This window comes from Tupaia chinensis, unplaced genomic scaffold (genome assembly GCF_000334495.1).
Source record: "Tupaia chinensis unplaced genomic scaffold, TupChi_1.0 Scaffold000515_1, whole genome shotgun sequence".
Taxonomy (NCBI): domain Eukaryota; kingdom Metazoa; phylum Chordata; class Mammalia; order Scandentia; family Tupaiidae; genus Tupaia; species Tupaia belangeri.
Genome location: NW_006160028.1, coordinates 3,907,571 through 3,919,595, shown reverse-complemented (window position 1 = coordinate 3,919,595; position 12,025 = coordinate 3,907,571). Strand labels below are relative to the sequence as shown.

The following is a 12,025-nucleotide window of genomic DNA, read 5'->3' as shown; positions in this document are numbered from 1 at the left end:
ACGCCGCAATCCCTTCTCCTCCATTCTCCTCTCGGGATCTTGGGCACGCACGCACACGCGCCCGGCGTGAGTTTTAAGCCACCGGGTCCGGGACACGAACCGCGGTCGACTACGTGGGAGTCCAGCGACATAGCCATTACGCTAACTGCTGGTTCCCTACATCTGCTAAGCTTGAGTTGGACTTGCTGTTCCTTGGACATACCTTCTCATTACCCAGGTTTCAATATGTTCTTTTGCCTGGAGTGCGCCTTGATCCTTCACATCTGCCCCCTACCCAACCCTCTTTTAATACCTAACCTAGAAGTCCAGACACACCCATTGGAAGGGAACCCACGGAATTCATGACGTTTACACATCCTGTCCTTCGTTATATTATAGCAAGCTTCTTTCGTTCGTGAGGCTTGTGAGCTCCGTGAAGTTGTCCGTATTTCACAGCCTCCTTTGCTGTACCACCCCTGGGGATTCGAGTGTGTGTGTGTGTGTGTGGTGTGTACACACACACGTCAAGTGTTTAAATCTAGTATGTATTCTTCACACTGATATGCAGTGAATTAATTTAGTGCCCTTCTCAAATGTTGAGCACAAGGAAGCAAAAGATAAAATGCAAACCAGGAAACAATCACCACAGTGCTGTGTGCTTATCAGCCTTGGGAATGGATTTCTGGGAAAGCTCTGGCCCCTCCATCAAGTGACAGCAATGACTTGGCTCTTTGCAGGAATCAAGGAGAATCCTGACAACTAGTGGGCTGGGAGAGGCCGAAGGAAGCCAGCCCAGGGCCTGTGTGCTCAGAGCTCCCTGAGTCCCCTCAGGCTGGAAGGAATCTCCAGAAGACCTCTGGTATGTAGCCCCTCATCCGCTGCCTCAGCCTGCTGCCTGCTGTCCAGTAGCCAGAATTCCAGCTCACTGCTCTGTGGGCTGGACTGGGGGGCTTAATGGGCTGGAGATGGCTATCTCTTTGGTATCTGCAACTTGAACTATCTTGTGCCTTTGATTAATTTATGCTTGGGAGCCTCCTCAGTGCTGTCTGCTAAGTAGCTCCTTACTGTACACTTATCTCCCCACGGGCTTATTTCACAGACTGGAGCCTGCGTGCCTAACAACTTCTCCCAGGAAAACATTGCAGGCCACTTTTCCGGAATTGAGACTCTCGGGGGGCGGGGGGTGTCTTCCAAATGTCCATCTCTATTACCTCTTTTTGGTCCTGCATTTGCTTTTAGCTGAAAAAGGAGACGTTTTTTTCCGTGTGCTGTCCTGTAGACAGATGTGACTTGGAGTTTGAAAATCTGACAGCTGCTGCTGCTGAGCTTTGAATTCCAAGAGTGAGCAGCATATAGACATAACCCTGTAGAACATCAGATTGTTTTCCTTTCATTCCCAGAGCCTTCGTGTTTCTTTATCTTAAGAGTGACCTCACTGCTTTTTGTATTTGTAATGGAATGCACCGTCATTTACAAGTAATCACACAGTAATCCCTTACCCTTTTATGACACCTCACTCTTTTCCAGAGGGCTTTCACTCTCATTATCTCATTTGATCCTTATAACTGCTCTGAGAAGGAGGCAGAAAGGTTATTTTAATCTCTAATTTTCAAGTATAGAATCTGAGGTTTAAAGAAGTTAAATGGTTAGCCAGAGGTCAAAGAGTTAGCATGGAGCAGACTTGAATCTGGAATGACAAGTAGTCTAGCTCCGAAACCATATTCTTTTCACTACTTACTGTTTGTGACCTTGGGAATATTCTTAACCTCCCCAAGCCTCAGTTTTCTAGTCATGAAGTTGGGTATACTACTACCTGCTGGAATTGTTGTTAGAGGGGATTCAATGACACTGAGAAAGCATATAATAAACGATAAAGCATACTGCCAATGTTAAGACTTCACTGCTCTCACTGCGCAGGCCTCGAATCTAAATAATGCCACCAGGGGAACAGTAGTTGGCCTAATGGCTATGTCACTGGACTCCCATGTAGTCGACCGCGGTTCAAGTCCTCGACCCGGTGGCTTAAACTCACATGTGTGTACGTGCCCAAGAGAGAGGAGAATGGAGGAGAAAGGCCTGCAGTGTGGCCATCCCCTCTGGGGGGCGGGGGTGATTTCTCACTTTCTGTCTCTGTCTTTCTCTGTCTTTTTGGCGAGTGCACGTACCCTATAGTAAAAACCTCTCATAATAATAATAATAATAATAATAATAATAATAATGCCACCAGAACTGTGGAAGAAAACAATGTCTACACTCCCCTCTCCCACTCCCCACTCACTCCTTGAAAAAAAGACACCGAGGTCCGGAATGGTGCTGAAGTTGTCAGGGATCAGAGATCATTAGCTCCCAGCCCTGTGATCAGCAAAGGCTCTGCTGCCCAGCCTAGGGGCTATTTTGTTATTCTAAGAATTGTGTTGTTTTGTTATTCTAAGAGTTATGTTGGCAAGACCCCCTTTTCCTGCAGAGTGCTCTCTATTGATGTACCGAGGAAGAGCCTTGTATCCTGGAGATGGTTTTAGGACTGACAGGATCAGAGAGCTGGTTTAGGGAGCTAGGAATGGGCTCTGTGTCCCTGAGCTTTGCCCATGAGGTAGGAAAGTGGCATGAGCAGTGAGTAGTATAGGGGTAGATAATAAAACTCGTCTTGAAGGTCCATGTTTTTGTTTTGTTTTGTTTTGTTTTTATGATGGAGAATGCACATGAAATAGAAAGAGGGGGATAGAGATTGAGTGAGTGAGAGAGAGGCTCTTGACAGGCTCTCATTATGTCATGATCATGTTTCCGCAGTCCTCTAGCTCCTAGGATGCTGGGTGCCCACTGCACACCCAGCATGTTTTTTATTCTATTTTATTTTATGTTTGAGAGTTTTTTTGCTATAGGGTGTGTGGGCTCGCCAGAAAGACAAAGAGAGACAGAGAGACAGAAAGTGAGAAATCACCCCCCAGGGGGTATGGCCACGCCGCAATCCCTTCTCCTCCATTCTCCTCCCAGGATCTTGGGCATGCATGCACATGTGCCCGGCATGAGTTTAAGCCACCAGGTCTGGGAATTAAACCACATTCGACTATATGGGAGTCAAGCAGCATAGCCATTATGCTAACTGCTGGTCCCTTTAAGCAGATCTGGGAAAATGGACCTGTCATGTGGTTTCCAGCCTTCCAGAGCACTGTTACCACTGTTTTACTTTCTCACTAAACTGAAGAAGTCCATCTGACTGGGATTTAATAGGGTTCATCCAGTGAGCCCACAGGGTCAGCAATACATACGTTGAATAGGTGCTTAGCAGTAATGCTTGGGAAACCCAAAAAGGATGGATTTCAATCTGGTAGCAAATTCATTAGGAGTCAGCGGTGTGATGTGGTCAGGGGAACAGCCAGAGTGCTTGAGGGCTGAGGTCTTAAATGGCATTGTTTCTGTATACATCTTCACCTACAAAAATTCCAAACCAGTGAGATACACATAGGATGACATATGGCTTTCTGAGGCAGAATGAGGAGCAGGAGGTTGAAGCCCAGGAAGCCAGAATTTGGTTCCATATAAGGAAGAATCTTCTGGTGGAAAGACGGAATTAGCAGCTATAGGAGATAATGATCTTCGCCTTGCTGGAGACCTCACAGATAGCGTGGGGGGATTCTTGGGCAAGGCGGGCATTGCTCAATGGCCTTTATGGCCTTTCCCATGTTGAGTTCACGGGGCCTGTAGTTCTTGATGGCCAAGAGGAAGCAAGGCATGCACACACTTTGCACATGTGGAAATTGGTCTCCACATAGTGTTTGCAAAACGAAGGGTAATTGTGGCCTCTCAGTTTGGTTTTCATGTCTATCCTGTTGGCTCACCTATTGGTCCTTGGTTTTGAGAGCTCCCAGTTCATTCCTAGGCAGATATTTTTCATGGAATGTTTCTTTCCTCTGCTGAAATGTTCCTGTTGAGACACCAGAAGAGCCTCTGTGCTCCTTACAGTGAGGATCATCGCTTTACCCTCTTCAGATCTGCCTTGGAGACCCTCTGCGAGGGTAGCAGTGGTGAGACCTCTGTACTGAATTCTGGTTCTGGTGTGTGGTCAAAGGCCCTTTGATCTTGTTTCTCTACCCATTTTAATGGTCATATATTTGAGTTCATTTATTAAACATGTAATTAATAAGAAATGTTAGCTTATGGCATGCTTATTAAACTACAAAACAAATAAATGAAATAAATGCATGATGACACTTTGGATAGACCAAGTAGAAACTGCTTTTAGAGCACATAATTGGACAATTTGCAGATGAGAGAATGTAACAAGAGGAGAACTGACTTGTCCAATAACTTAGTGAGAAACAGATTTACGTTAAGGCCTTGGGTCCCCTCCCTCACTCCCTGATCAGTGCTGCTTGAAGCTTGAAGACTCCCTGGAGGTGAGATTGAGCAGTGTCATGGTGCAGGCCCAAAGGCCAGGAAAGAGCTGATGATTCTGAAAAAGGGCTCATCTGTCCTCCAGAAAGCGCTACAGTCAACAGTGGGACCAGCGCACACTGACTCAGAACCACTGGGAAGCACAGAACGGTAGTCAGTTGCTTTCCCTGAGCTGCCTCATACCTTCCTTTCCCCAGTCCTTTCTCCTCCTCTGCTTTAGTCCAGAGTCATTTTAGAGCAAATTCATTCCCCATTGGCTTCCCTGGTCTGACTTCGTCATTGAACACTTCGTAAGACCTCAGGGTTGGAATTAATTTTACAAATTAAACTGGGCATTCACCTTCCCTGCCCTCAACAGCAACAGTGTTCTCCTGAGTCTGGCTTTATTCTGGATCTTCAAGCCTGGTGTCTATCCTGGGAATATCTCATGCACAGCTAAGTTCTCAAGAGGACCCCAGCCCAACAGAGTCAGGGATGGGACTGAGGAGAGGGGTGTTTGAGGATTCATTTGCCACCCTAGGAACTATGGTTGAAAGTCCTTTTGACCTCGGGTGTATCCTCCAAATTAATAGATTTGTTTTGTGAATGTTGCATTCTGGGGGTCCCATACACAAACCAGTTTCTTCTTGTTTGAGTGAGGGAGGCCTTTTCCTACAACAGGACTGCTTATGGAACAGTCGTGCGTCCATTTCTTTGGGGGTTAATGATTTACTCAGAGTAAGGAATTCTGTTTTAAGTGGGGCATGTTCTTCAAGTGCCAGAGGAGAGAAGGGTGATTTTTCTGACATCCTCTAGCCTGCTTCTCCATATTTGGCAATGTTTACCCACCACACTGATCTATTGGAAGGGAAGGAGGTGACTCAGGGTTTAGGAGAAGCAGGATTTGAATTCTTGTTTCCAGAAACAAAATCGCCCCCCACCCCCACCCTTCCCTCTCCATTCCTCTGCCCCTTGTTCTGGAAGCCGAGGCGAGAAGGTCTCAGTTCTGTTTCCCTCAGGCTTCAGGACCACCTCTTTGCTGTGTCCTGTAATGGGACTGAGGGCCTGTGACAGGGAGTGAGGGGGAGCAGAAGGGCAGCTGCCCGCGGGGGCCAGCCATCGCGTGAGTACATCATTATTGCCAGAGCGAATGGCATTTCTGCTGGCAGACCTGGGGCTTCCAGCCCTGTGGGCTGACTTGCTTGCATGGTGATGGGACATATTGCTGGGAGTGCTGGCTGCTTTAATTTGGGGTGTGGACAACTGCTTTCCCAGGGGATTACGACTCATGGTGGGATTTATAGCTCAGATTTGCCTAAAGAAAAATTCTATTTGTATGTAAATATTAGACAGGTATTTCCTTCCACAGAGGCCTGATTTGAGTTGGGCGTAAAGATCATTTGGGACTGTTGTCCATCAAGTCAATGTGTCTGTGGACTCTTGAGTAGGGATAGCTTTAGCTAAAAAATAAAAAGCAGTTATGGTTGGGTTCAAGAGTGTACAATGTGTTGGTGTAAAACCTTTGCTCAGCACAAACAGTCTGGAGTAAATACTTGTGTGTGGGGACATTGTGTAGATTTGATAGACCATCAGTATTGGAAGGAGTCTTAGAAGTTATGAAGTCCATCTGCCCCATTTTACAGCATGACATGGGCAGTGAAGGCCCAAGAAGTAGTAGCTACCTGCCCTGAAGACATAGAGCCCAGTGGGGCGGAATGGAACCAGGTCTCCGTTCTTGAGGTTCGCTCCCTTACTACTAGATGAAGCTGGTTTGTCAGGGATGGTGGGTGTCTGTTTGCAAGTGAAGAAATTAGGGGAGGCCATAGTTGGTGACACTTACTGGTCTAGCTAGGGAGAACTGAGAACTAGAACCCACTTCTGCCAGAACCCATTTCTGCCATTTCAGATCTTTTTCTATTATATTGCATGGGCTCAGATTCTGGAATTGGTCAGTTTTTAAATTTCCATTCTTTTTTCTCTTTCTTTGATTTCTACTTTTTTCCTTTTGGTTATGTGAATATACTGATATATGTTCTGATATACTGAATACATTCTGATATCCTTTGCTTTCTGGATCATTTTTTTTTTTTTCTTAAAAGGGCCAATAGCTTGTCAGAAGTCAGGACTGAATAGCATAGACCTTTATTTCTATTTTATCTGTGGAAGTGAAAATTACATATGGACTTTGAAAGAAACTGCAGGGATTTCCACTTCAGCCTCTGCCACTGTTCTTGAAACTGTAGGAATGCTGGAGTATTATTCCCATTCGAAGACGAGCCCTGGTTCTGGATAGATTTTAAGCGCACACACACCCCATCAACACACACTCTGGGAGGACAGAGACCACTCCATATGGCTCTCACCGGCTGCCATAGTCATACTGAGCAGCTCTATATAGTCACCCCGGTTTCCGGTCCATTCAAGGACTCTTCTCCCCATTGCAGGGAAGGCTGCAGAGCTGTCTTTTGGAGATGTGCTTTGATGCCAGTTGCACAGGGTGGCAGACATAATGGAGCAGAGGACATGCACTGAGACTGTTCTGGCCAATGTCTGTGGGAGGGAAGGAGCACTCTCACTGCGCTGAAACAACTAGGAGGAAGGAACATGCCCAGGACTTCCAGGAACCTGCTCTCAGCCTGTCTCCTGACCACCATGGCTAGGAGTTGAGGGCCCTGCTTACAAAGTAGGAAGAGACTGCCTTGAAGAATGAAGGCTCGGCCGTTTTCCTGCTGTGCTGTTGAGGGACACCTAAGAGCATTAGAAGGCTAGGTTGGCCATACCAGTATCAACAGTGATGCTGTTAATACGGACAGCTGACACGAGTTGTTAGCTTACTGAGTAGCAAGCACTGAGCTAAATGCTTTATCTAAATTATTAAGTTACCACTGTAGCTGCCTGTGAATGAATACTATTTTATTTTATTATTTTATGAATTTATGTATTTAAAATTTTTTTTTCTTTTTTTGCATTAGAGCATACGTGTTTGCTGCAGAGAGACACAGAGAGTGAGACAGAGACAGTGAGAGGGAAAATGAGAAGTCACCCCTCACAGGGCATGGCCATGCCACAGTCCCCTCTCCTCCATTCTCTTCTCAGGATATTGGGCACACACATACATGTGCCTGGCATGAGTTTCAAGTCACTGTGTCTACCACTCAAAACACGGTCGGCAGTGTGGGAGTCCAGTGACAAAACTGCTACTCCATCTGCTGGCCCCATTTATTTTGTTTTTAATTATAGTGAAATAGACACAACGTAAAATTTACCATCTTAACTCTTTTTAAGTGTACTGTTCACATTGTTGTGTTAAGTACATTCACATTGTTGTGTAATCGATTTTCCAAACTCTTTGCATCTTGCACAATCCCAACTTTATACCCATAATCAATAGCTAGGAGGTAGGGAGGGTCCTCAAACCCTACAGGTCTTAACTGCAAACATCAGTGTCTGGCTCTGAAGCCCTCCTCAAGCCCATGACAACTTCATATCAGTGGAACTCCACAACATTTGTCTTTTTGTGACTGGCTTATTTCTCTAAGCATAATGTGCTAAGGTCCATCATTGTTGTAGCGTGTGTCAGAATTTCTCCCTTTTTTTTTTTTTAAATAAAGATTTTTGCTATAGGGTATTTGTGCTCACTGGGGGTGGGGGTGGGGGGAGAAAGTAAGAAATCATCCCCTGATGAGGAATGGCCATGTCATAATCCCTTTTCCTCCACTCTCCTCTTAGGATTTTGGGCATGCACACACATATGCCTGGTGTGAGTTTTAAACCGCCAGTTCTGGGACTCGAACTGCAGTCAACTATGTGGGAGTCCAGTGATGTAACCGTTGTGCCATCTGCTGGTCCCCAGCATTCTCCATTTTAATGCTGAATAATATTTTATTGTATGCATGTGCCACATTGTGTTTATCCAGTTAGCTTTTACTTTCTACCTCCATTTAATTGAAGCAGAACTGCCTGGTGCTTTGAGGGGTTAATGGGGTGCCCCGTTGCCCAGTGGGTTGCACAGTAGGTAATGGACCTGAAATCTGAACCCAGATAATTAACTTCAGAGTGCATGTGTTCAGAAGTTAGCAGATACTGGATTCTGGCTGGTGTGAGGGTGATTTACACTGGTTAATGACTTCTCTTCACCCATTTCTGTGACATTTCAATAAGCCAAGGGTTCCAAAGGGGTTTCTTGGTTCTGTCCTGGCCTCAAATGTTATGAGGCTTATTGCCCTTATTGTTTTATATTCTTTCCCCTTTCCTTTACCTTACTTTCCCTTCTCCCTGTCCCATTTTCTCACTTTAAAAATATCATGAACTATATGCATCTTTTGCCAGGTAATTGAGATTCTTTCCAGAACATGGCAGATTAGATAAATAGATGGCTTCGCATCTAGTGTGTTGTTATTATGTGGTCTGTGGGGCAGTGACCGCACATGTGGCTTTCTGACCCGCCTCTCCTAACTCATGGCTCACAGGTCAGTGTACTGCTCCTTTCTGCGTCTCATACTCTCACCTGGAAGCTGAGGTTTCTGGTGAGGACAGTGAAAGTTTGGTCTACAAAGTTCATCTCTAATTTTCCAACACTCCCTCAAGGCAGGTGCCATTATTGCCCTCATGCCTGTGAGGAAAGCAAGGCCTAGAGGCGCAGGGAGACCGCCCAAACTCTACCGCCCTGAGTGCCAGCATTAGCATCTGGCTCTGAAAGCCAACATGTCATCCACAGAACTGGGGTGCCTTACCTTAGGTAACCTGTCCTGAGTGCCAGCATTAGCATCTGGCTCTGAAGGCCAACATGTCATCCACGGAACTGGGGTACCTTACCTTAGGTAATCTGCCAGCTTTCTGTCACATAGTCATCTAATTTCACTAAATAGTTCTTGACTTCCCACTTCTTCTCCTTCTACTTTTCTCACCACTATCCCAGCACGTGGTTTAGAGTGAAGATTAAGACACATAAAGCCATGATGCCTTGGAGTGTATAGAGGAAGCAGCTACTAGGTGAACATGGAAAGAAGAGGGAAGGACCCAGAGGAGGGTTCACAAAGGGCACCCCGTGAGCGAGGGGAGGGACAGCTCTGGGAGGTGATGTTGAAGCTGAGATCTGAATGATGGGGGGCCAGCCATGAAAGTCACGGGGAGAGCATAGCGGGCAGCAGGGACAGCCAACCCGGAGGCCAGGAAGAGGGAAGGAGTTTGTGTTTGAGGAATAGAATGAGCTTGATGAGCAGGTCAAGGGCTGCAGGAGAAGCACGAGAGAGTGCCAGAGGGGCTAGGATTAGTAAGCTCGAGACCTGCGCTAGGTCACACCCGAGTCCGTGTGTGCTGGGCACCATCCGCATGGTGTCCTTCCATCATTCTGGCTGCTGTAGGGGAAGTGGATCACAAGGTGGGGCAGGAGAAGAGGTAAGGTGAGGAGGAGACTTTGGCCATAATCCAAGTGAGAGGTGGTGGTAACTGTGACTGGGGTGGGAGAAGCGAGGAGAGAGAATAGGTTCATGACACATTAGGGAGTAATCGTCTTTAGGATATCAAGTGTGATTTCCTTCAAACAAATTTCAAACTAAATGGGCAAGAATGTGAGAGCTCCAGAGGGGAGCGAGTGTCTGTGCAGGGGTTATACAGACAAGCACTTGAATCCAGGGTCCACGGGGAGTGTGTGTCCTACTCCCCCAACCCTGTTGCTTTCTAACCTTTAGCTCCCAGCCAAGCAAGGGAGGGCAGTGGCTTCCTGCCCCTGACTTCCCAGCTGAGAGCTGTTGGAATATCCCCAAATAAGCCCTGTAGAATGTGTAGCTTCCTTTCCTTTCCATGGATATTTTTATAACGCATTCTTTCCCACCAAGAATACAGAGTGCTCAGAGTGCCGTTGACTTGACGGGCCATATTTAACATACTGGCTTTTCTTGATGTGTTGTCTGTTCTTGCAGAGATATCTGCCTTCTATAAACAAACTGCCCTGTGAGGTGCCCTCAACTCCCATGTGAAATAGTTCTGGAAAGCTCAGTGTGAGTCCAGCACAGCCAGGGCTCTACCCAGGGCACATCCCAGCCCTCCACAGTCTTATATATTGGAATCCAAACTTGCTGGCCTCTGCTGGCTCCCCGTAATTCCTTTTAAGGGCAGGATTTTCCTGCAAATCCTCCATTTTTCAGTGAGAAAAGGTGCTCAGAGAAGGTAGGCAACATAGGCAGGGTCCTGCAGCAGAGGAGTGGCTGAATCAGGCTGAGAACACACGGTTCCTGACAGAGCCAGAGGCTCTATAGCCATCAGACCAAGGCCGCCTTGCCTGTGACCTCATGCCCCTGAGTAGCCCGTGGTGATCTTAGACTATAAGTCAGCTTCAAGTGGGAGATGCTCAGAGATTATAAACTAAGTCCAAGATGAACTCATCTCTGAGGCTTCTTCACACACTACTCTTCAGATAGTTAGCAGTCTGTAGTTACCAGGTTAAGAAAAACCAATTTAACATCTTTTAAAAGAGTGTTCTGTCTCTCCAGCGCGAGCGCACGTGCCCTATAGCTAAAATCTCTCTCTCCAAAAAAAGAGTTTTGTTTTTGATCATTTGAATTTTTTAAGAAAAAAAATTCTTTCGTATTACCCATTCATTTCATCAACAAACATTTATTGAGTTCTTACTGTATGCCAGGCATTGTGCTAGGTGCCGGGGATTGATTCAAAGATAATTTGGAGGCGTATGGAAGGGGAGTGGATAATTACAGCACAGTGAGATAAGTGCTATAATAGAGGGATCTATAAAGAGCTAGAAATAGCACTATGAATAACATCTCCGAACAAATTGCCTTCTTTTTTCCTTTTGGATTATTCCCTTATGTATATTGCCCAAAGTGGGATTACTGGGTCATTTAAAAGATGAAAACAATTTGGCACAAAAGATGTAATGACTTGCCTGGGGAATACAGCTCAATTTTCAACTGGGGAAAAAAATTGTTGACAACTCCAGATTTAGACCATTTCACTAGGAAACCGGGCAGTTTTTACAGTCCCCCTGTCAGCATGGCGGCTTCCAGAGGGAAGAGCACCTATTCTCACACGTCGACCTCCACGTAGAAACGCGTGTCCTCATATTTAATCTTGCACATTAGTTCTTGCCGGAACCTAGAAATTATGGTTTTCATTTTACAAATGAAGGAACTGTCTTCGTGGAAAGGAAGTGACTTGCTCAGGATTCCATAGTTAAGTGGAGAATCCAAGAGCCCAGTGTGGTGCGTTTGATTTTAATTTCCATCCTGTTCTCCAGGCTGTGTTCACCACTGGGCATGCTTACACTCTGGCTGGGACCTAGAATTTATTTAATGAGCCCGAGAGACTTTGCTCAAGGCTAGGAGCTAAAAAATTGGTGTGGACTCCCTCCCTCCCCCTAAAGGCATAGCCAGGAAACAACATCTCTCTGTATATTGATCTCAAAGGACCCAGGGACCCATCATTCTTGACCCTACCCTAGGTCCTAAAAGACTTTTGCATGGCCCTAGCACTGGAATACTGTATCCTAAGTAAAGCTGAGATCATACCATAGTTCCATAGTTTTGCCTTGAAACATGTATTATCTCTCCTGTTTAGCACCATTACACAACAACTCCTGTCCCTGGTATCCGGAGTCTGTCATAACCTCACTCCAGTCCATGTCCACAGTGGACTTCACTGATGCTCCTGCACCCTCATC

At 46.1% G+C, this 12,025-nt stretch overlaps 1 protein-coding gene across 3 annotated transcripts in view; it reads left to right on the top strand.

The window, feature by feature from the left end:
• The window catches only part of LPP (LIM domain containing preferred translocation partner in lipoma), a 791,955-nt gene that overhangs the window by 59,058 nt on the left and 720,872 nt on the right, over window positions 1–12,025 (top strand). For all 3 annotated transcript variants that reach the window (XM_027775024.1, XM_027775025.1, XM_014590977.2), the window contains exon 2: window positions 717–838. The gene's annotated coding sequence lies outside the window, so the exon portion shown is untranslated. The remainder of the gene's footprint in view (window positions 1–716; window positions 839–12,025) is intronic.